This window comes from Octodon degus, unplaced genomic scaffold (assembly GCF_000260255.1).
Source record: "Octodon degus isolate 3935 unplaced genomic scaffold, OctDeg1.0 scaffold00032, whole genome shotgun sequence".
NCBI lineage: Eukaryota > Metazoa > Chordata > Mammalia > Rodentia > Octodontidae > Octodon > Octodon degus.
The window spans coordinates 16,530,444-16,553,027 of NW_004524608.1; positions in this window are offsets into that span (position 1 = coordinate 16,530,444).

Consider the following 22,584-nt stretch of genomic DNA (forward strand, 5'->3'; position numbering starts at 1 on the left):
CATGCTTTTCATTTTAAAGAGAATTTAAAAAAACTAAAATGATACAGAATTTGCGAATATGATGATAGGAAATTAACAGTGATTGTTATAGTGCATGTTGTTATCTTCAAAGTAGTTGTCCAGATTACCAGATATAGGCATGCCAAATTGATCAAACAAGGGCCAGGCAGATAGCTCAGGGGATTAAAGCACCTGCTTAGGCAGATGAAGGTAGTAGGGTTTGATCCCCAGTGTGCCATGCCTGCCCCGCTCCCGAGGAGTACTGAGACTGGGCATGGTGGTGTGTGCCTGTAATCCCAGCACATGGGAGGTTGAAAAAAGAAAGATCACTATGAGTCCAACCTGTGTAGTGAGACACTGTAGACCCTGCACTAAATATATTAACATAAAAAATTGGTCAAACAGTTAAGCACTAGCTGTTGCTTTCCCTAAGCCAATAGAAATTAGTAGTATAATTATCTTAGTTCATATATATGTGCCTATATACATATATAATTTATATATATTTTTCCCTTTCTTCTTTCCCCATCCCAGTTGTTCTTTTTTTTTTTTTTTTTTTTTTGGTGGAACCAAGGATTGAACTCAGGTCCTTTTGCTTGCCAGGGAAGTGCTTATTCCACTGAGCCATCTCCCCGGCCCCTGTTCTTTTCTTTTGAGCAGTTTCTTTCCCTCTTACAATATACAGTGGCCTTTCAGATTTTATTTACTCTTTCAGTTTCTTATACTAGGGAAACAATACAATGTTTACACCTGTGGGTCTGGTTTATTTCGCTTATGAGTATGGTCCCTCGTTGCATCAATTTACCTATTTAAAAAAAAAACCTTGAGTTTATCTTTCTTGATAGCAGAGTAGTACTTTATTTTATAAAAGTATCACATCTTTTTTATCTATTCCTCCATTGATGGGCATTTGGGCTGTTTCCAAGATTTACCTATGACAAATTGTGCTGTTATAAACATGGTTGTACATGTATTGCTTTTTGAGCTGTTTTTTCCCCTCTTCAACATGAAATCTTGTGGAGGAAGTTTACAGTGTCTAAGTGGCTGTACTGTTTGAAATTTTTCTGTAGGCCACAGTCCTATGCTCTTGATTCGCAGCAGAGTCTCTAGCAATACCAACTGTATTCCCAGATTCTTGACAAAAGATTGGTAACTTTACAACTCTTCTGTCAAACAGAAAACAAATTATGTATCATTCTTAAAAGTTAGCTATATTATGCCACTGGAGAAAAATTGCAATTATGAATCCATTATGGATACGACTGTGCTACAGCTTCCTAAGGTACTATGTGCACCTAAACACAATCTGTGCTGTGAGTGCCCCTGCCGATAGCATGAGCAGTATTCCACACTTAGACATCCTCAACTATCACAGCACGAGCTATGACTCTAATAAATTTTGGGTGACGCGTTCATTCTGGATGGCTACAAACAGCCTATTATTTTGAAGTAGAGTTGCATATCCCCTCTCCTACCAGTAAAGCCTCAGTTTAATAATGCTATTGAGCTGATATTCTGGAGCATATGTTTTTGTATCTTACTAAGAATTTATTTTTTTAATCTGGATTTGTCAGAAAGTAGCACAGTAAGTCACTTTATTTTGCATCTTCTAAACTATTTGGGTAAAAATTTGTAAACCTAATTTCATCTTGCCAGAGATATCTGTCTCTCTCTGCTTAATATTTCATTTGTAATTAGGTAGACATTGTAAGCTATTTGTTGTTTTCTCAGTCACTGAAAAAGGTGAGAACTTCAGATGGATTCTTTTGAGAATAAGATGTTCTCTGAGTTGAAAATCATTAAAGCTGAAGACTTGATGACAAAGTTAAATAGGATTAGAGGCTCACACTTCAGAGCTAAAGAGTACAGCAAGGGAAATGAGACTAGAACATTAGTATAACTTTTTTTTAAAACCCAAAGACCCTGGCTGGACCACTGAGATAGTTCAGCAGAGTAAATGCCTGCTTAGGCAAGTTCAGGGACCAGGGTTCGATCCCCATCACCACGTGCTGCACCAGGTCGGTTCCAAGGACACTGAACTGACGACCGAGACCAGGCATCATGACAAATGCCTCTAATCCCAGCACTGGGGAGGCTGAAAACAGGAGGATCACTACGAGTCTGCGCTGCATAGTGAGACCTGTACCAAATACATTAAAAACAAACAAACAAACAAAAAAAAAACCGACTATTTTTGTGACAGATTTATGGAGAAATGTGCATTTTGATCTAAATAATAACTCATCAATCTTAACATTGAATTTTATGTTATCATTTCCTTTTATTTATGATAAGTTTTCGTTGTTTTAATTGAACAGTAGTATTTAATTGAGCTATGTTTTCCAGATGCTGAACATGACCCGGGGTTGGGAATGGAAATACGGTCATAATGCTAAACTTCCCTGACATCCACTGTGAGTGTGAGTGCAGGTAAAGTTGACCAGAATGCAGCTGTGCCCGTCAGGCTGTGGTGGGTAAGAAACAGGCTGTGAGGCCTGGATATTGGCTATTTGATTTTGAGAAGACAACATTTTTGAAGTTGTATGTGATAGTTTAAAAAGGTGTTAAGAAAATGTTTATGGAAGTTAAAGATGTACTTAAAGCACACAAGGTAGCGTACTGCTTTTATTTCAATAGTAGTTATCATGTACAACTAATTCTCTGGAACAGAGAAAGAAAAAATTAATAAATTGCAAAATTTAGATCATTTGATATATATAGCTAATTAGAAAGTAAAAATGAAGGGATATTAAAGTTTCATAGCAAGGCCTATGAACATATTCATTAAAAGAATATGACTTTTAAGGGAAAAATGTTTATGAAGGAGGTGGATTTTAACTTTTAAAAAAATTTTGTTTTAGAACCTTTTTACCAAGATGGCACCAAAGGTGAAGAAAGAAACCCCTGCCTCTCCCAAAGCTGAAGCCAAAGCAAAAGCTTTGAAGGCCAAGAAGGCAGTGCTAAAAGGCAACCACAGACATAAAAAGAAAATGTGACGGTCACCCATATTCTGCTGTCCCAAGACACTGAGGCTCTGGAAGCAGCCCAGATACTCTCGGAAGAGCTCCCCCAGGAGAAACAAGCCTGACCACTATGCCACCATCAAATTCCCCTGACCACAGAGTCAGCCATGAAAAAGATGGAGGACAACAACACACTCTGTGTTCATTGTGGGTGTCAAAACCAATAAGCACCAAATCAAACAAACTGTAAAGAAGCTGTATGACATCAGTGTTGACAAGGTCAATATGCTAATCAGGCCTGACAGAGAGAAGAAGGCATGTGTCCTACTGGCTCCCAATTGTGATGCATTGGATGTTGGAAACAAAATTGGGATCATCTAAACTGAGTCCAGCTGGCTAATTCTAAATACATACTTTTTCCTGTGTTTTTTTTTTAATGTTTTAAAGAGTGAAAACAAAAACAAAGAAACAAAGCAACACACAACGATACATATGGTATAGAATTTCAATACAAGAATAGAAAATTAACAATGGTTGTTATGTTACATATTTTTATTTTCAAATCTGTTGCTCAGATTAGCAGGTATAGGTATGCAAATTTGGTCAAGTAATTAAACATTAACTCTTTCAATAAACTTTAATTTTTTTCTTGTCCTTTTTACTTTTTATTTTGTAGTTTATTTTTTAGAGAGTATAATAATAACTGATAAGTTAAGGGTATGGATTTCTAGAAAACAAAAGAACAAATTCTGATTTACTTGATGGTGTTTTAACATTTCTTATTGTTTTGCTTTAATAAAATAAATCCATTTATATAAGAATTACTCAAAAATAAGAATATTTATCCTTGTGAGCTACTATGTGTAGTGCCTAAAATAATGTCACACTTGCATAGAAATGACATGCTCTAGTACCGAGAATAGGCACTTAGATGATGGAAAGCAAAAGGTCCCCTCTTGATCAAGTCTGCTTCAGTTGAGGGGCTTAAGAGGAAGTGGAGGCATTTTAGTAGAACGGTGATTCCCAGACTATGAGTGCTTGACTTGGACTTTTGTGTCTTGCCACATCCTATGACTTGTATAGAAGTGCTTTACGTTTTTTGGTCAGCTCAATCATTTTACTCACATGCCTTAAAAATGATAAAACCAGTATCACTTGCTGTGCAGCAAACATGAAAATAAATGCAATTAAGGATATAAAATGAAAATGATAGTAAATACCATCAGTTTGTTTCTTACCTGAAGGTGTTTGTCAATAAAAATAAGGAAGCTACAAGTTATACAATATTATCATTTGACCAGATGATACGACTGAAGAAAAGAATTTGATTTCAACTTATGAAAGTAATTGCATTTTTTTAGGCTAACCCCACCTTACACGTGTATTTCTTCATAATACGCATTCGGAGGACTCTTAGTGGATTTCCTACCTGTGTCCTTCAGTCAAGGAACCCGGTGCCTTATTGTTCCAGTATTCCATCATTTCATAAGACATTTTGTCTGCCTTCCCTAACAGCTTTGGGTACTAAGAACCAAGTTTCTAGCCATCTTGATATGTGATTCACTTTTAGCACAACTGCATTCTAAGAAATTACATGAAACAATCCCCTAAGCCTGTACTTCAGAGTCTGTTATATTCATCAACTGTAGTGAACAGGCATTTATTATCCACTCATTTTGGTGACTTTTTGGGAAAAGATGCATAAATAGCTTTGGAAAATTATTTCAAATATATTTTTATAATACCATATTTGCAACCTTAGGATCAATATTCCTCGCAGATTGCAACCTCCCTACTCCAAGGCCCCATGTGTGCTATTGTGATAAGCTTATAACTGATCTCTAGATCTACAATTTTGCCTGTGTCCTAAATGTTGATTTTCCTTACAGCAGTAAAAGTTATTCTTTTAAAATGTAAGATAAAATCACTGGTTTGTTGAAAACTCTAGTCTACTTTTGCTGTACAAATCAGTTATGGTGGTCTATGAACCACTATAGAATCTAATGTGTTTTTTACTCTGTCCCTCTTTTCTTATTTTCAATCAAAAGTGAGTGTTGGAGCCAGTGAGATAGCTCAGCAAAATAGTGTCTGCTTAGGCAAGTACAGGGACTATGGTTTGATCCCCGGTAGAACATACTGCACCAGCCCCGCCCCCGAGGTGGGCTGAGCTAGCCACACACACACACACACACACACACACACACACACACACACACACACAAGTGAGTGTGTGGAGCTCAGAGATTTCTGTGCTTATTGCACTGTTATCTCAGCATAAACATGTTTTTAGTGTGCTTATATAAATGTAGGCTAAATGTCTAAGTACGCATTTGGAGGACTCTTAATGGATTTCCTATCTGTGTCCTTCAGTCAAAGAAACCAGTACCTTACTGTTCCAGTATTCCATCATTTCAACTATGGGACTCAGGGAATACTGTGGTAAGAGCTATACACCTTGAGAAAACAATTTTAATGTCCAACTTAAAATGTAATTGTGCAAAATATATTCATAGGTCTATCCTAAACATGGAGAAGACATTTCCTGATTGGAAGCTTTATTTGAGAAATTTTTGAAGCTGTCTCACACTACATATGATACACCAATGACTTCTTAATGAAAAAGCCTATACTGATTTTCTTCTTTTCACAAACCTGAGGCAAAAAAGAAGAAACCAGTGTCTTGACTCTCAACAGATTGAAACTTTTCTTCAATTATTTTTAAAATCTTCAGGTACATTTGAAATATTTTTAAGATTGTGCTGTAACATAGAAAAAGCATTTGCTTTCCTAGATTTGAAGTTATAAATTGAAATGAATGAATGAATGAGTTAAGTCAAGATATTAGAACATGAAGTTTAGCTACAAGACTAATATTTTTGAAGCGTTGGTAATAGAAGTTTGTAGTATTAGTCATTTCTGGATTTCTGTAAACAGATTATAGTGATAATACCTACTTTATTTTCATCCTACAGCAATATTATGCATGAACCTGAGAAGTTGATGAAGGTACATTTTCATACATATATATGAAGGAGAATCATTACAAGCTCAATCTGTGTAGTGAGACCCTTGTAGACTCTGTACTAAGTACAAGAAAATTCTGGAGCTGCAATATAGACAAAATTCAAGGCCATCATGTTAAGCAAAATAACTCAAGCATAAAAAGATATACTGCATGTTCTTATATGTAGAAACTGAAAGTGATTTGATAAAATTAGAGAATAGAGTAGTGTTTATCAGAGCTGGGTAAAGTAAAAAGAGGAAGGGAACAGAGAAAAAATGTTAATAAATATAGGGTGTATTTGTAAGGAAAGAATAGCTTCTATTATTCCACACAACAGCAGAATAGCTATGTTTGACAGCACTTAGGCGTACATTTCAAAATAGCTTATTGAGAGGACTTAGTATGCACCCACCATGCACACGTTCATGTATGCACACAGTAACACATGCACAAAAAATAGTAAATATTTGAGGTGATGGATGTATCAGTTACCCTGATTTTATATTATGTATTATATAAGTATACTGAAATGTTACACAGTGCCCCTTAGATATGTACAACTACTATGTCAATTAAAATTTTAAAAATAACATTGCACTATATAATCAATCTACATATTAACATGAGATTTCTTTTTGGACCAAGTATTTGAGAGTTGGTACATATTAGAATATGTTTTTCTTTTATCACCAAATGCATGACACCACCAGAAATACCTTTCCTTAAAATTTAATTCCATTGTCCTAAATTTAATCAGATTGGGTTACAAAGAATATAAAATGCACATTTATATTTTTAAAGTAACAAGTGTGTGCTTAATTTATGCAAGAAAAAATATGTTCCCTGAGTGTTTTTGTTCTTTCTTAATTAATTTTTATTATCTTGACACAGTTAATATGAGACTAGCCCTGCCCTGTCAATGAACGTATAAGTTGACCACAGGTTCCTGCTTGCTAATGCTACGGTGGGGTACAACAGACCTTGAGTGTCTATTCATCTTGCTTAATTATAACTTCATGCATAAAATTCAGCAATTTTCCATTACTCATCCCATCTCAGCTTTCAGCAACCATTATCCAGTCTTTGATTTCATTAATCTGATTAGATTGGATACCTCATATCAATGGAATTGCGCTGTTTGTCTTTCTGTGACTGGCTTATTGCACTTAGCATCGCTTTCATCTGTGTTATGGAATATTGCAGAATTACCTTCTTTTAAGAATAGCTAATATTTTTTACATATACATACCACATTATAAAAATACATTCATCTCTCACTGCATGTTTAAGTTGTTTTCACAACCTGGGTTTTATGAACAGAGCCTCAGTGAATACAGCAGAGCTATCTCTTCAAGATCCTGATTTCAGTTCTCTTAGATAATTATCCAAAAGTGGGATTGGTGCATCATATGGTAGTAATACTTTTGACTTTGTGGGGAACATCACTACCGCTCTCCATAGCATTTTGTATTCTCACTAATAGCATGCAAAGAGTTCCAGTTTTTCCATATCCTTGCCAACGCTTACTGTCTATTGTTTTTTGATAATGGCCATCCTGACAGGAGTGAGGAGATATTGCATATGTGGGCTTTAATTTGCATTTCTCTAATGAATAGTGACACTGAGCATTTCAAAAATACCTATTGGCCATTTGTATGTATTCCCTAGATAAATGTCTATTCAAGACCCTGGCCCATTTTAAAACTGTTTTATTCATTTATTTTTGACGACTGAATTCTAACAGTCTTTTGCATACTTTGTAGGTTAACCCTTCATCAGACATATGGCTTGAAAGTAGTTCTCCTATTATGTAACTTGCCTTTTCATTCTGTTGATGGTTTTCTTTGCTGTGCAGAAGGCTTTTAGTTTGATGTAGTCCCATTTGTTTATATGGTTCCCTGTCCTTTTGTTTTCTTATTCATGAAATCTTTGCCTATACCAATGTCATGAAACTTTTCCCCTGTATTTTCTTCTAAGAGTAATTTTTCTCTTTAGTAGTAGAGACTAAACTCTGAGAGCACTGGTGAAAACCCCAGAAGTACCCCTCCACCACTAAAAAGTTTAGTCGGAGTGTTGCTACATTGCACAAGCTGGTCTCAAACTTGTGATCCTCTTGCTTTAGCTAGCTGTGTAACTGCGATTTCAGGCATTCATTTCCACACACAGCTTCTTCAAAGAGTTTTACTATGGAAACCCACTGATACTATACAGGAAAGACACTAAAAGCTTTTCATCCGAGATCAGGAATAAGACAAGGATTACTACTCTTGCTATTTTTTTTTCAGTGTAGTTCTAAAGGTATAAACCAAAGCAATCAGACAAGAAAAAAGGAAAGATTCATCTAAGTCAGAAAAGAGAAAGCAAAATTTGCATTATGTGGCCTCGTGCATAGAGAGACTTAAATATGCTATAAAGCTGTTAGAATAAACAAACTAAATGATGTTGCAGGACACAGACTGAACATACAAAAATAGATACACTTCCATGCATGTACAATTTACAGTTATCTGAAAGAGAACCTCAAAAATCAGTGTCACTTACATCACCACAAAAAGGGTTAGATAGCTAGGAAAACACAGCTAAGATGGTGAAAAATCTTCCCTTTCAGGTTCCTTGGAGCTAGCTTCTTGAGTCTGTGTCGGGTGAAGATGACATGCTCTTATCTGCAGAATCATTTTCCCTGTTTAACAGTTGAAAGACAAATTTCTGAAAACAGGCTCCATAGAGGAATAGAAATGAGGATTTGACTGTTTACAGGCCATGTCTCTACCAAAGATTAACTGGGATTGCACAGCTCAAAAGTCTCTTTTAATTTGTTACCATGTTTTCCCCAAATCTGGGCAGTTACTGAGCTGATTGCAATTAGTTAGCTGCACATACTATCTTTGTTAGCTTGTGTACTACTAGAGGACTACCAGAGTAATTTAATATCAACTCATAAAATCTGCAAATTTGTATTGATTGATAAAAAAAGGCATGATAAAAATAGATCAATTGATAGGGGATAAAAGAGACTAAGCTTGGGTCAACTTTCTAACAAAGTTGAAAATCTGAAATAATGCTTTGTACTATTACTATTTTATCCTTACATGAAGTGATATTCATTGTTCAATATCCCAGGAAGAAAAAACTACATTGATATATTGTATTCATGTACAACAGAAGAGTATAACCTTCTGTTATACATGAATACCATTAAAACATTTTCCAAGAACTTCCAGGGGTTCCATTAAACATTGTACATACAATCTCGGCATTTAAGATTTATTACCAATGGGGGCTAGCAGAATTAGGTATTAATACAGAAAAACCAGAGTATAATAAGTAATGTAATATAATAATTTATAGGGTTCAGCAAATAAATGTTTTACCTCTTCTGTTACTTCAATATATAATTCAGTTGACATTATTTAATTAACTTATCTTGACCATTACACAATACTTATTTATCAGGTAGTTTCTGTTGTTACCCATTGCAGGACAAAAAATTAATTTCTGAAGAAAATTATGCTCAAAGATATAGTAAGTTTTGGTGGGCATTGTAGCTCACACCTGTCAATCCCTGCACTTCAGGAAGCTAAAGCAAGAGAATCACAAGTTTGAACTCAACTTTTGGAAACGTAGACACTTAGCATGCATGACCCTCGCTCAAAATTAAAAACTCAAAAGGATTAGGGATGGGCCTTAGTACAAAGGTCCTGATTTCAACCTCCATGCCGAAAATCAAGGAATAAATTTTTTTTGTGTCTTAGATGTTTAGTATTTCCCTGATTAAAGGTTCATGCTAAAAAACAATACCATTCACAAGTAAGTCAGGAATTATACCTTAGAGAGTAGACTCTTGAGTCAAACTGGTTAACTATGGTGATTACTCATGAATAAGCCTTCATGATATTTCCACACCAATAACATGGGACAGTAAAAGTATCTCAAAGGAGTGATTTGAAAATAATAAGCAGATTTTAAATTGATATTATTAGGTAGGAAAGAAAAAAATCTACCTTAAGCCTTAAGAATATAGATGAAAACACATAAATACTTAGAAAATACAAGACCTGTTTGAAGATAAACCATTTTAAATGAGTCTCTTGAAGCTTTACATTTAGTTTCTTCGCAAGACCAAATTAACTATCTTCCTAACTATCTGTCTAACTATCTGTTACTTTTCATCTAGTACAAAGCAATAAAGTTGATTGCAATTTGTGTCAACCTACCCCTTCATTCTAGGGATATTTGAGACCATCTTTTTATCAGAATAGAACCCAGTTTATGATACATGCTATAAAAGTCATATATATATATATATATATATATATATTATGGTTTTGGCATTTTTTGAGACTAAGCCTTGCTTTGTGATGTAGGCTGGCCTTGAACTCATTATATAGTCCAGGCTAGCCTTGAACTTGCAGTGATCCTCCCACTGCAGCCTCTCTGGTACTAGGGTTACATTCTTGCACCACCTACCCAGCTATAAATCATGATTTTAAGAAGAAAAGATCACTATTTGTAGAACTGCACTGCAAGAAAGAAGGAAAGAAATATTCATTAGCAAAAACAGGGGAACTCTACAGTCCAGTTCTTTAATGTAACAAACATAACCTTCTGTTGTACATGAATACCATTAAAACATTTTCTAAGTACTTCCAGGGGCTCAAAAAGGAGTACAATGAACTCAATAATCTCAAAAAGAAAACAAGAAGGACCCAGAACACCCTGATTAGGGAGAGGAATGTAGATGACATTCAGCAGGGTTAAGGAAAGCAAACCTCTTGTAGGTTTACCAATTTACAATTTAATGGAATCACTGATTTAACTGTATGAAAAATAGGTAGAATAACTTGTTCAATAAAACAATTAGGAACCTAACAGGAGGCACTGATGTAGGCCAGAAGAACTATGACAGTCTCTGAAGGTCTAAATAATAATTACAGTTTTGTTCCAGGGAAGAAAACATTAAGAATTTCTTTGGCAGTTCTCTAATCTTGAGAATATGTGACATGTTTCTGCTAATTATGAAGGCTCTTCTGATCTGAACTACACACTCAGTGATCTACTGAAGAAGAACAATCTTCAGGTGCTCACACATATTTTTAATGGAGATGTTCAATTCAAGCTGGTCACACCACAAGGACTCCAGACTACTTGTAGTCACCTAAAAATAAATGTACCCTGATACTGAAGTCAAAAATACAGTTCTATCAATGTCACCTTTATGTCATCAAACAGATTAAATGCTTCTAATATCCAACAAAATGACATTTTGTGTGGTCTAGATCCCAGGTGCGATAGTATATGGGATACAGTTGTAAACTGGGAAGAAAAGGCCTGCCTAAGAGAATAGCTTTTTTTCTGGCCTTAAACACATTACAGTTGCCACTATAAATCACTTGTCAGTTTATGGCAAATGTAACAGTGTTTCAATCTGAAAAAAGGGGGAGAAATAAAGTACAGATAATCTTTTTGGCCATTTTCTCGGCACCATCGTATGGTGGAGACTGACAGGCCCTTCGCTTGAGTGACAGGTGTCCTTTGAAATGCCTGTGAATCAGTATCTGTACGGACTGTTGAAATGCATATTTCCATCCTTATCATAAAGGAATGGATGGGCAAGATAGGTGCTGTTAACATTGCAAATAGCTCCAGAATTATTCATTGTCAGCTCCGGGCAAAGAATAGGGGGAAAGTTTCATTATTCACCATGCACAATAGCAGGATGCTTAATGATTCTCAGTTACCTTGGCAGAATTGTCTGTCGACTTCAGGCACTAGCAGTGGGTGACACAGGTCTGGCCAAGTGTTAGAGCAAGATCATACATTCTGGTCCCATTTTAATTTCTAATACATTAATCTTTCCCTCCCAGATGCACAATGAATATTCCATAGACTCTTGTTTGTCAGAAGCTGTCTGGCTTTCATCTATTCAGGTGGTTTCATTGACTGTGAAAGCTTGCTTCAAAGGCCTGATCAGTCAATGACAACTGTCTCACAATAGCATTGAGTAATGCTTCCCTTTTTTCTTTTCAGGCATCTGATAGACAACTTTGACACCTGATCTCAGGGGACCTTGTGGAGTCACTCGGAGTTCTTAAGAGACTTCCCTTACTTTATCATTCCAGAAAGAATTGTCACAGGTGAATGTATCGCACTTTCTCAGAAGCTGAACCTGACCCTTGAATCCATCTCATTTGCACTGCAGGTTTCACAATGAATTAAAATGGATTAAGTTGGCTTAACGCTGTTTTACAAGCAAGTGGAAAGCACTGCACCATTCATTTTTTATTTTAATCCTTTGTCTTAGCCTGTTAATTACTATTGTTTTAAGTTCATTATCCTGGCGTGCACATTGTTACTATTTGGACGCTGATGCTTGTAGGCAGTGTCCTTACGTTTGCAGGTACTGACCCTTCAATTGTCAAATTAGCTCATGTCATTGCTGAACAGCCAATTCTGTAATCTACAATTCTCTTTAAAATTTTTATTCTTCTCATCTCTAATTAAGCAGTAAACCCATTGAAGTATCTCATACAGACTCAAGTTCAAAAACATTATAATGGAGAAGACACTGAAAATCTCATATCTGATTCCTCAAGTTTATTTAACAATCTTGGGTGAAAAGCATTCCACCATCCACATACTTTGTCTAAAAACTCACAAAATATGATTTTAACAGTCAGGCTGAACTCCTTTTCTTATCTTACAACTTTTTTCAAATTCTCCATTAAGTACAATTGAGATGCTATAGTATTACAATAGACAGCAAATCATGAAGAACACAGACTGCTGAGAACTGATATGAAGATGAGCCCATCGTAAGACTCAAGAAACTCACGCCTGGTACAGACCCAACTGTCCAATATAGTTTTCCATTTTAAGACATGAACTATTTCTTCAATGTCCACACCAAGTTCAACCAGTCTCTAAATTTCTTTTGTAAAGAGAATGTCACAACCTCACTGTTGAAAAATTTCAATCATGACAAAGTTCACCTATATTATAAACTGCAATACACTTTGCTGTAACCTTAACACACACATACATACACACACTCGCATGACCAGTGTCTCTTTTCTATGGCTCTACTTCAATTATTTGAAACATATTATTTCCTTATGCAATAAATTGTTGACATCTTTTAGAATTTTATGTCTCACTTGTGGGTCTTTGTTATTCTCTCCAGTGTATAAATTTCATCTGAGATAAGAAACATTGGGGAAATCATTCTCTCTTCCATGCATACTGATATATCCAACCAAAATATACGTTCTCACCTACCCTTCACACAGATTTGGACCTCAGCTCACTTGCTTTGTGTTCCTTCTTACTCATTGTGAAGAAACTTTCTCCAATCCTGTGAACTGCTGACTCCTTTTCCCTTTCCCTTTCTAACTACCTTGCAGTTGCAAATAACCCTATTCTTTCCTTCATTAGCCATTTCTTTCTCTTAGTATACCAAGAAATCCCATGCTATCTTGTCTTTAAATGCACCCTCCACCTTGATCATAAACCCTACTCTGCACCCCCACCTTCTGCACTCAATGCCTCAACTTCTTTATCTATTAATATTCAGACTACTCGAATAGGTTCATTGTCACACTGCTTCAGAAAAATGTGTTGGTTGTTATAATTTTTTTTCAGTACTGAGAATTGAACCCAAAGTGCTTGTAGAGAGCTAAGTCCTTAGCCTTTTTTAAAAACAGAGACTTGTTAATTGTCCAAGTTGTTCAGCCTGGGCTTGAAATTGTGATCCTATTCATTCAGTCTCCCAGAGTACAGGAATAAAAATATATGCTACTGAAACAAAATAGAAATTGTTTTGTGCATTGCTCAAATCAGTTATTTCTGCTTAATTTTGCTTACTGCATTTATTAGTCTTTCACAAATACTTGGAAGATAGATATTTTTCTTTTCTTGAACTACATTTTTCTCTTATCTTTAGTAGCATCATGATATCTTGGTTGACCACAAATATCACTGGCTACCTCTTCCTAGTTTTCTTTGATGGCTTTCCTTCTTGTTCTTATCTCTGTATTCTAAAGTTTGTGGTCCTTGGCATTTGACTCTTTTATTTATCTATGTTCACATTTCAAGGGAGCTTATCTGATCCCATGGCTTTAAGAGACATCCATATGTCAGTGTCTACCTAAATTATCCCTCTATGTAGGATTCTCCTTGGAGATTTAGACTCATATATTCATTTTTCCACTTAACATTTCCATTTAGTTTAATAACATGCATGTGATCATTTACATGTGCACAATGAAATATTTTGTTCCTGTGATGATAGATCTAAACAGTTGTACCAATTTTTCCCTTCTATAGATAACTAAAAGAAGTATAGAAGAGATATTTTAAGTCTTCTGAAAAGCAACAAAAATTTGATAAGACAATAAGGAACCATGTTGAAAGCAGAGATCAAATTGAAATAGAGAAAGCCAACTGAGAACTGTAGCTATTTCAAGATGAGAAGAACAAAAATCAAAACCCAGCACCCATAAAAATTTGGGAACCTAGTTAAAATCCCCTAAGGATCTGCACTACTTTCATAGCTAAGTTTGTCAACTTGACTCAATTAAGAGAGCTCTGCAGAGGTGATTGGGTCATGGGACATTCTACTCATTGCTGGTCATAGCTGAATATGATTAGGATATGAGACCCAGTAGGCAACAGGTCATAGGTTGTATGCCTTTGGAGATACATCTCTTAATAGTGTTCTTCCCTTGCAGTTTTCTTCCATACTGCCTTGAATAAAGAAGCTCACGCCCTTTACCATGATATTCTCATCTTAGAGCTAGCTTCTCATTGACTGAATCCCTGAAAACATGAGCCCAATTAATCCCTTCTTTCTCTGTATGTCAAGTATTATGACCTAGCAATGTGAAACTGAATACCCAAAATTAGAACTAAGAAGCAAAATCAGTGCTGATTTAACCTGACTATACAGCCCAGAAATCTTTGGAATTAGTTTCTGGGAGTAGTTTGGAATGGTTTGGAAGTAAAGGCTAGAGGTGATATGGTAAGAAGATTTTGATTCTGATTGGTGTTCACAAGATAAGAATGCTGATATCAAGGTGACAACAAAAATTGTGCTCATAAATTTTCACTGGGGAGCAAAGACTATCTGGAAATGGGCTAGAGGCTATTCATATTACATTCTGGCAAATGGTTCATTTAAAAATTTGTCCTTGTTATGAGACTTTGCAGGAAGATATATTTAAGGGTTATAGACACACTGATCTAGTGGAGGAAATTTCAAAGTGTCTCCAGTGATCAGGCTATGCATGGTACTGATAGTTGAATGAGATTTGCTGTGAAAATTATGAGCAAAAACTAGAGTTTAAAGAGGTGAAAACTTTGCATTTGGAAAGAAAATAAGTGTATGTGAAGGAGAGAGTGGTTGTTGAAGGAGTTAGATGCATTTGAAACAAACTAAGCACTTTGAGCTGGGACAAGAACAAATGCCTTGAGAGAATCTCGGGAATCAGCAAGACTTCACTGCAGATTAAAGGCTGCACATGTACAGTCCCATCGTTCGAGAAGAGAGCTCCTAAACTTCCTGCTCAGCTTGAGGAGAGCTGCATAGGGAAATGGTTCACTGTGATTCACTTCACAGTTGTCAATTATCCTTGTGTCAGAGGCCACCATAGCATTGCTGCAAGGAACACTGGATACTCCTTGTGCCGGTGGCCTAGTGGGGTTATCCACTCGATGCTGATTTTTCAAGAACACAGAATTCAAAAGTAGTGGAGTCTGTCTTGGAAGTTTCTATCCAGATTTCAAAGGAAAGCCTGAGAAGGTAGAAAATGTGGCCCTGCATGGGAGGAGTGCATGGAGCTGTGGGAATAAAGCCCAAGGTATAGTGAAGACCCCAGGAAGACAGAGACATGAAAGACATGGATATCTGTCCAAAAAATCTGCAGGCAGAAAGCAGATTCACTCTAAGAGAGCCAGCAAAGCCATAGCCACCCAATTCCTTTGTAACTCACAGATCTCCACCATTTGCCCCAGATGCTTGACATGGAACTCTGGTACTTACTGTTTACCCTGCTGGGTTTTGCTCTTGCTTTGGCCCTATTCTTTTCTATCCCACTATTCCTCCTTTTTGTAATGGAAATGTTTACCCTGCACCACTGTATTTGATGACTAAGAAACTTGCTCTTTATTTTTACAGAGGTTTATAGGTAAGAGTTTATCTTCGGTCTCAGAGGAGGTTGACATGGATCTTTCATAAATGCTACAACTGTTGAAACTTTAGGGAAGAAATTATGGTGCTGAATAGTTACATTAGATTATTTATTGTCTGTTTTAAATATTAGACATGGTTTAAAGAAATGTGTTTAGGCATCAAGTTGAAAGATGTAGAATATGATAGTTAAATTTTCTTGACAATTTGCTTGGACCAGTAGGAGAGGTGGAGCAGTGTTTGGATCACAGAGCACTATACTTATCAGTGTATTATTCTACTAATGTTTCATACTTGAGTGTACTGTTTGGAGGTGGGGCCTAGACGGAGGCAGGTCACTGGGGGTGACTGGGGGTGACTGGTGAATTTAATAATTCAGGTGAATCCTGAATTATTTTCCTTTCACTATACTCTCAGTTGGCTTTATTGAGCACACAGGTATACCTTTTTTTAAAAAATTAATCCTTAGATTCATAGTGTTCTATCTCTCACCGGCATTCTTCCCCAGTGCTCTGCTTCCAGCTACAATGAGGTAAGAAGCCTTGCGCCACACATCCTTCACGTGGTACACCCACCTTGAAGCTACCTGATTTTGGACCAAAGCCTCTGAAAGCATGAGTCAAATTAAATCTACTTTAAATCTACTTTATGTCAGGCATAAAGGGACAACAGTTGGAGATGTAACACGTAGATACCAAAGAACTGAATTTCTTGAAAAGAGGGAGAAACAGAAATATGTAAACTCACAGAGCAAATTCTAGCATGATTTTTCAGTACTGCATTATTAGGGCTAGGGTAATTTTGGTCATAGATGTAGTTTAAATTGATTTTCAATTGCTTTTACCTCTAGAGCACTTGCAGTATGATAAATCATAAATTGTCTTGATGTAGTTACATGCATTCTAAGCCTTAAATTATAAATACTCATTTAACCCCATCATTTAAGTCAATCAGTAGCATAGGGAAATAAGGTACCATGAAGGAAAAATACCAATAACAAAGACAAAATGAAGCAAACCACAAAAAATAGCAACAGAAGAAAATTGTAATGTTTTTTCATGATAGACTCACCCCAAATTTTTGCTTATAAAAACAGAAATAAGATTTTTGCAAGGAAAACTAAAAATTGATGGAGCAAATTTCAAAAGAAACAAATACACAGAACTTCTAAAAAATGAAGAACATAAAAACTTGTTGCATTAAAATTATGAAATGAACTCTTGTCTAGTTCCTTCCCTTTAAATTATCCTCCCTCAGTTCTACCTTGACCAAACATGCAGTCCAGCAACAGTGCTATAGATCATGCCTCCAAAAATGTCAACTCTCTGGCCAACTTTTCAGCATTTTATTTCCATGTAAGAATCTCTAGTACAGTCTACCACTTGAACTACTAAAGCACCCTATTAAATGATCTCTCTGATTCTATTTTTATTCTCTTCTACTATTTCTTCATACAGCATTGAGGGGGCCTTTGAAAACTGTCAATTAGATTGCACTGATCCTCTTCTAAAACTTTCCACCTCCAATGTCTTCTTGCTTTAAAATCTCTAAATGATGTGAATCCTGAATTATTTTCCTTTCACTATACTCTCAGTTGGCTTTATTGAGCACACAGGTATACTCTTTTTTTAAAAAATTAATCCTTAGATTCATAGTGTTTCTGTCTGTCTCTCTTTTTCTTTGCAGTACTGGGGACTGAACTCAGGACCTTGCACTTGCCAGGCAGGTGCTTATGCCACTGAGCTATACCCTGGTTCCCTGGTGTTTCTGTCTGTAAAATGCCCTTCTATCACATGTTTAGTTCAAACAGCATCTCCACATCTAAGACTACACTGACCACTGTATCTAACCTTCTCACTTGTCTAATCATTCTATTTATTTGTTTTATTTTTAATATTGTAATTCATCACTATCTTAAAGTATCTTATTTTTTCTTTCCTTCTTGCTTTCTTGCTTTCTTTCAACTTTCTGCAAAGCTTTGTTCCGAAGGGGCTTAGTAGTCCTTTTTGGCAGCTTCCTTCCTCATGACAGCTAGCATGTTGCTCAGCTCTTCATGCTTCCTCTCAGCATGATTGTGTGTCCCCACCCTTTTCTTGATGAACTGGAGGGCACGTGTGTCCTTGGAGACCTTGAGCAGCTCCAAGGTGCGCTGCTCTTAGGGGGAAAGCCACACACCTTGATCATGTTCCTCACAAACATCGTGTGTTTGGTAAGGCATCCGCAATGGTGGCTGTGCCTCAATGTGCTCATATTCTTAGTCACCTTGTGGCCCTTGTTGAGGCCCACAGCTATGGGATACCACAGGGCCATCGCTACTGTTCTTCAATGGTTGCTGTGGAGGAAGACCCTCATCCTTCTGATTCTAAAATCCATGCTGTAATGCTGTATCTTACTGATCATTTTCTGTGAGACATTTTCTTCAGCCTAAATCTAGGGAGTAGGAATTTCCCCCCAAAAGTCCCTGGAGATTATGATATTTTTCATAAATCCCTTTAAAATGTTTTGCTGTTGCTTCCTTAAGTGTGTATGGATGTGTGTGTGTGTGTGTGTGTGTATGTTTATGTGTGTGTGTGTGCCCCACACCAGGGAGTCTATTTGTAATAACACATTGAATTTATGCGGCCTGAGGTTCTCTTGGCAGGCAGCCATCTATTCTCACCTTCTCAGGCTGTGGCTACAACAGTTGGCATTCCATTTTTCTGCCTGCTCTTTTTAGATGTTTCTTCCATCTGATTAGTCATTTAAAATCTTCCTGCAGTGTTTGTTGATCTTCACCTGTTTGTTGCCTTTCCTGTGTTTAGAGGTTAAAATGCTATGTTGGTGCAAACTTAATAAAGTTTAACAGGAGCTGAAGCCTCATATCCATTTGAACTCAGCAGATGGCAAAGCATGCGTAACTTGGAAACTCAGTACCTTGCTGAAGTGCCTGCCTTAAAATAAGGAGAAAATTTCACTGGGTTTAAGCCACACACTAAGGAACTCAATGTAAAATGTTAGAATCCAAGTATACTAACAACTTAATCATGGTTTCTGTAGCAACTATATTAATTGGATAACTGCAACCCCTTTGTGTTACAAACTCCTATTACTGACTCTCTTGTAATACCTTTAGTTATTGTGGTAGCAGTAATATTTTTTAAAAGTGTTTATCAAAATCTTAGGAATGCAGGCTGGCCAGATATGTCAGCAGATTAAAGCAGGCTCAGGGACTGGGGTTTGATCCCTGGTGTGCCGTGCTGGCCTTGCCACTGGGGGACGCTGAGGCAGCGGTGGAGACTGGGGTGGTGGTGCATGCTCAGCACGTGGGAGACTGAAAACAAGAGGATCATTATGAGTCCAATCTACATAGTGAGACCCTGTAGACCCTGTACTAAATACATTTTTTAAAAAATCATAGGAAGGCAGCCTGGTCTTGGTTTCTGAGCACAGAACCAAGCCACCTGGAACCTCTATATTCTGACTCCAATACCCTAAATTAACAACAGCAGATTCAATTTAGTTTTTAGGCTATTCAATTTAGTAAAAATCGTTCACAAGTGATTAGTAAGTGCTAAACACATAGTAAAATGAAGAAAAGGCTAGTGTCTTTAAAGCGAAATTACTTAACAATTCAGGCTACTTCTTCAGAGGGGGGAATATTGCAGGCAGCCGAGTTAGATAAAAATATTATAGGCAGTCAGACAGGGCCAGGCCCTCGAAGGAGACAGCACAGAAGATGAGATGCTTTACAACTGTGGGAGGGGCGGATGCTCCTGCTGTGAACCAGACGTAAAGCCCTAAAGGCCAAACAAATGCTAAATGAGTAGCACCTGGGATTGATATTTTAACTAGGTATCAATCACCTGGAAAGACCCAAGTGAGTCACTAGCCCAACCCCCAACAGAAAGAGACCCTGTCCCATATGTAATCTCATTGGTTGACCATAATTTTGTCCCACCTCCTGCCCACCTAAGCGAGTTCCCATTCCCTCTACCTTAGCCTCACATGGTTTTACACTATAAAAGTCCCTGGAAGAGACAGCTTCCCGGGGAACTACCCACTCGGGCCCCCCTCCTGTCCCTCTCTTGGACAGGAGCTTTCTTTCTCTCAATAAATATATTCTGCTCATTGAAAAAAACAAAAACAAAAACAAAAAACAATGACCAGATTAACTTTACGGAAAGAAACAGACTTTGAAAAGTAGAGTCAGTTGCTTGCTTTGGTAGTAATTGGTCTCCTCTAAGATAATTATTTCTTTTTAACAAATCTCTATGCATCACATAGTCTTTCTTATTCCTTACCTGCTCTAAAACTAAGTTGAGGGGCCTGCAAGATAGCTCAGTCATGTAAAACACCTGCTTAGGCTAGCAGGCAGGGACCGTGGTTTGAACCCTGGGACCACATGCCTCACCAGCCCCTCCCTCAGGGTGGGCTAAGCCAGTCACAAAAAATAAAAAGAATACAACTAAGTTGAGGCCTCTGTTTTCTTCCCTCATATGTAGAAGCTGTTCTTAGCAAAGTTTTCTATATCCTCACTTTCACTGTGTTTTCTGATAAGTCCATTTTTATCAACTCATTATTGCCTGCCCATGAAATGTAATCACCTTGCTTTCAAAATAAAGGTTTTCTACCTTGTTATTTTCCTCCTAAATTTAGGAGCAAATATTCATGAGGCTCTGACTTCAATTCTTAGACTTTCAGCTTAAATATTGCTTTATTTTGTTTACTAGTCCACTTTGGCGATCTCCATCCATAGACATAGTTTATAATCTCACCTTGAACTCTTAATGTCAATACTCTTAGCTCTATCTCTAACTCCTATCCTACTTTTATCTTGAATTCCCTGCCTTCTTCCCAAATCACCTCACCAACCATTTTACTAGTGTTTTTTTTAAATATTTCTTTTATTATTTATTTATTTATATATTATTTTTACATTTATTTAGTGTGTGTGTGTGTGTGTGTGTGGCCAGCTCAGCCCACCAGGGGGCGGGGCTGGCTGGCATGTGGTGCTGGGGGATCAAACCGCGGTCCCTGATGCTTTGCTAAGCTTGTTCAAAGTAGGTGCTTTAGACCACTGAGCCATCTCTCCAGCCCCTACTAGTGTTAATAGAATTCTCCACTTTTCATTTTCAAAAAAATATTTTAGTAAATTTGAAAAAAAAAAGTCTCTTTTTTAGGAAAATTTTATGGAGCAACACATCCTTCTCTCATTTCTAACATTTAATTTGTCCAGGAAACACATAAGAAGTTTCTGTGGTTATACGTCATTGTTCAATAAACCAATTTGATGTCTTTTAATCTTTATCAGTTGTATCACCGAACCTGCTGAAACTTCCTTCTCACTCTTTAGAGCATTGCATGTATATTTAGGCTCCTCCAATTTTGAAATCCTCTCTTAAAAGTGAAAGCATATAATTAACATAAGCTTTATGTCATTAAGCCTCTGTTTAAACGTCTTCACTTAAGCACTTTCTGTGTTAAACTTTTGCCTGATCATAATTTCCACAGTTCTGTTCTTTCCATGTCTTCATTACTTTCTCTGCTTCTCTATCACTTGTTCCTTCTTGCCTTTAGCTTTCTTACTTTCCCTTTAAATATTGATGGTCCAGGTATCATGCCATTGGCTCTTCTTCTTTTTGTAAAGTGAAATTTTAATCTTTTATTTGAATACCATTACCATCATATTTTAAAGATTCTCCCACCTCAACTCATTTCTTGAAGATACATGTACTCACATTCCCCACTAAATATCTGTATTATATATTGCAGGCACCAAGAACCCAACTTGTAGGACACAAAATACTTTTTTCACTTGTTTCTGTCTCTTCCATATCCCTAAACTTTATCCTTTTCCTATATTCTCCAATTTGAAGAGTAGTATTACCACCTGCCCGAGCTCTCAAGCCAGAATAACATACATCCTAAGAAAGATCTCTCCTGAACACCTTACCACAACATTCTTTCCTTTTTACTCTCCTAGATTTCTTCTCTATAGCTCTAGTATTAATTATACAAGTCTCCTTTATCTTTTACCAGTATTAGTACCGTAGCTTCTTTCCTCATCTTGTTCCTTTCAGCCTACACCCTGACTTTTTCCATTAGTGTGATTAAAATCATCCAGTGTTTCCCTGTTGATTGGATAAAGACTAAGTACCATAGAGGCAAACTGTAAAGCTTTTCAGTCTATAGCTTCACCCTCATTTCCTGTCACATTCACACACAACACTGCCACTAAGATTATGTCAGCTTTCATCCTTGACCTTTCTTCATCTGTATTGTGTTCTCTTCCCTGAAGTTTTATCCATCTTTCTTCGCTTCTTTACCAGAAAATTTCCTTCTAATTTTTCCAAGTTCTATTTACATCTTTTCTTTTGAGTAACTTGCTATTTGGTGCTGTAGCTCAACCATGATTCTTGTCATTGTAACTACCTCATTTTTGTGGACTATTAGCT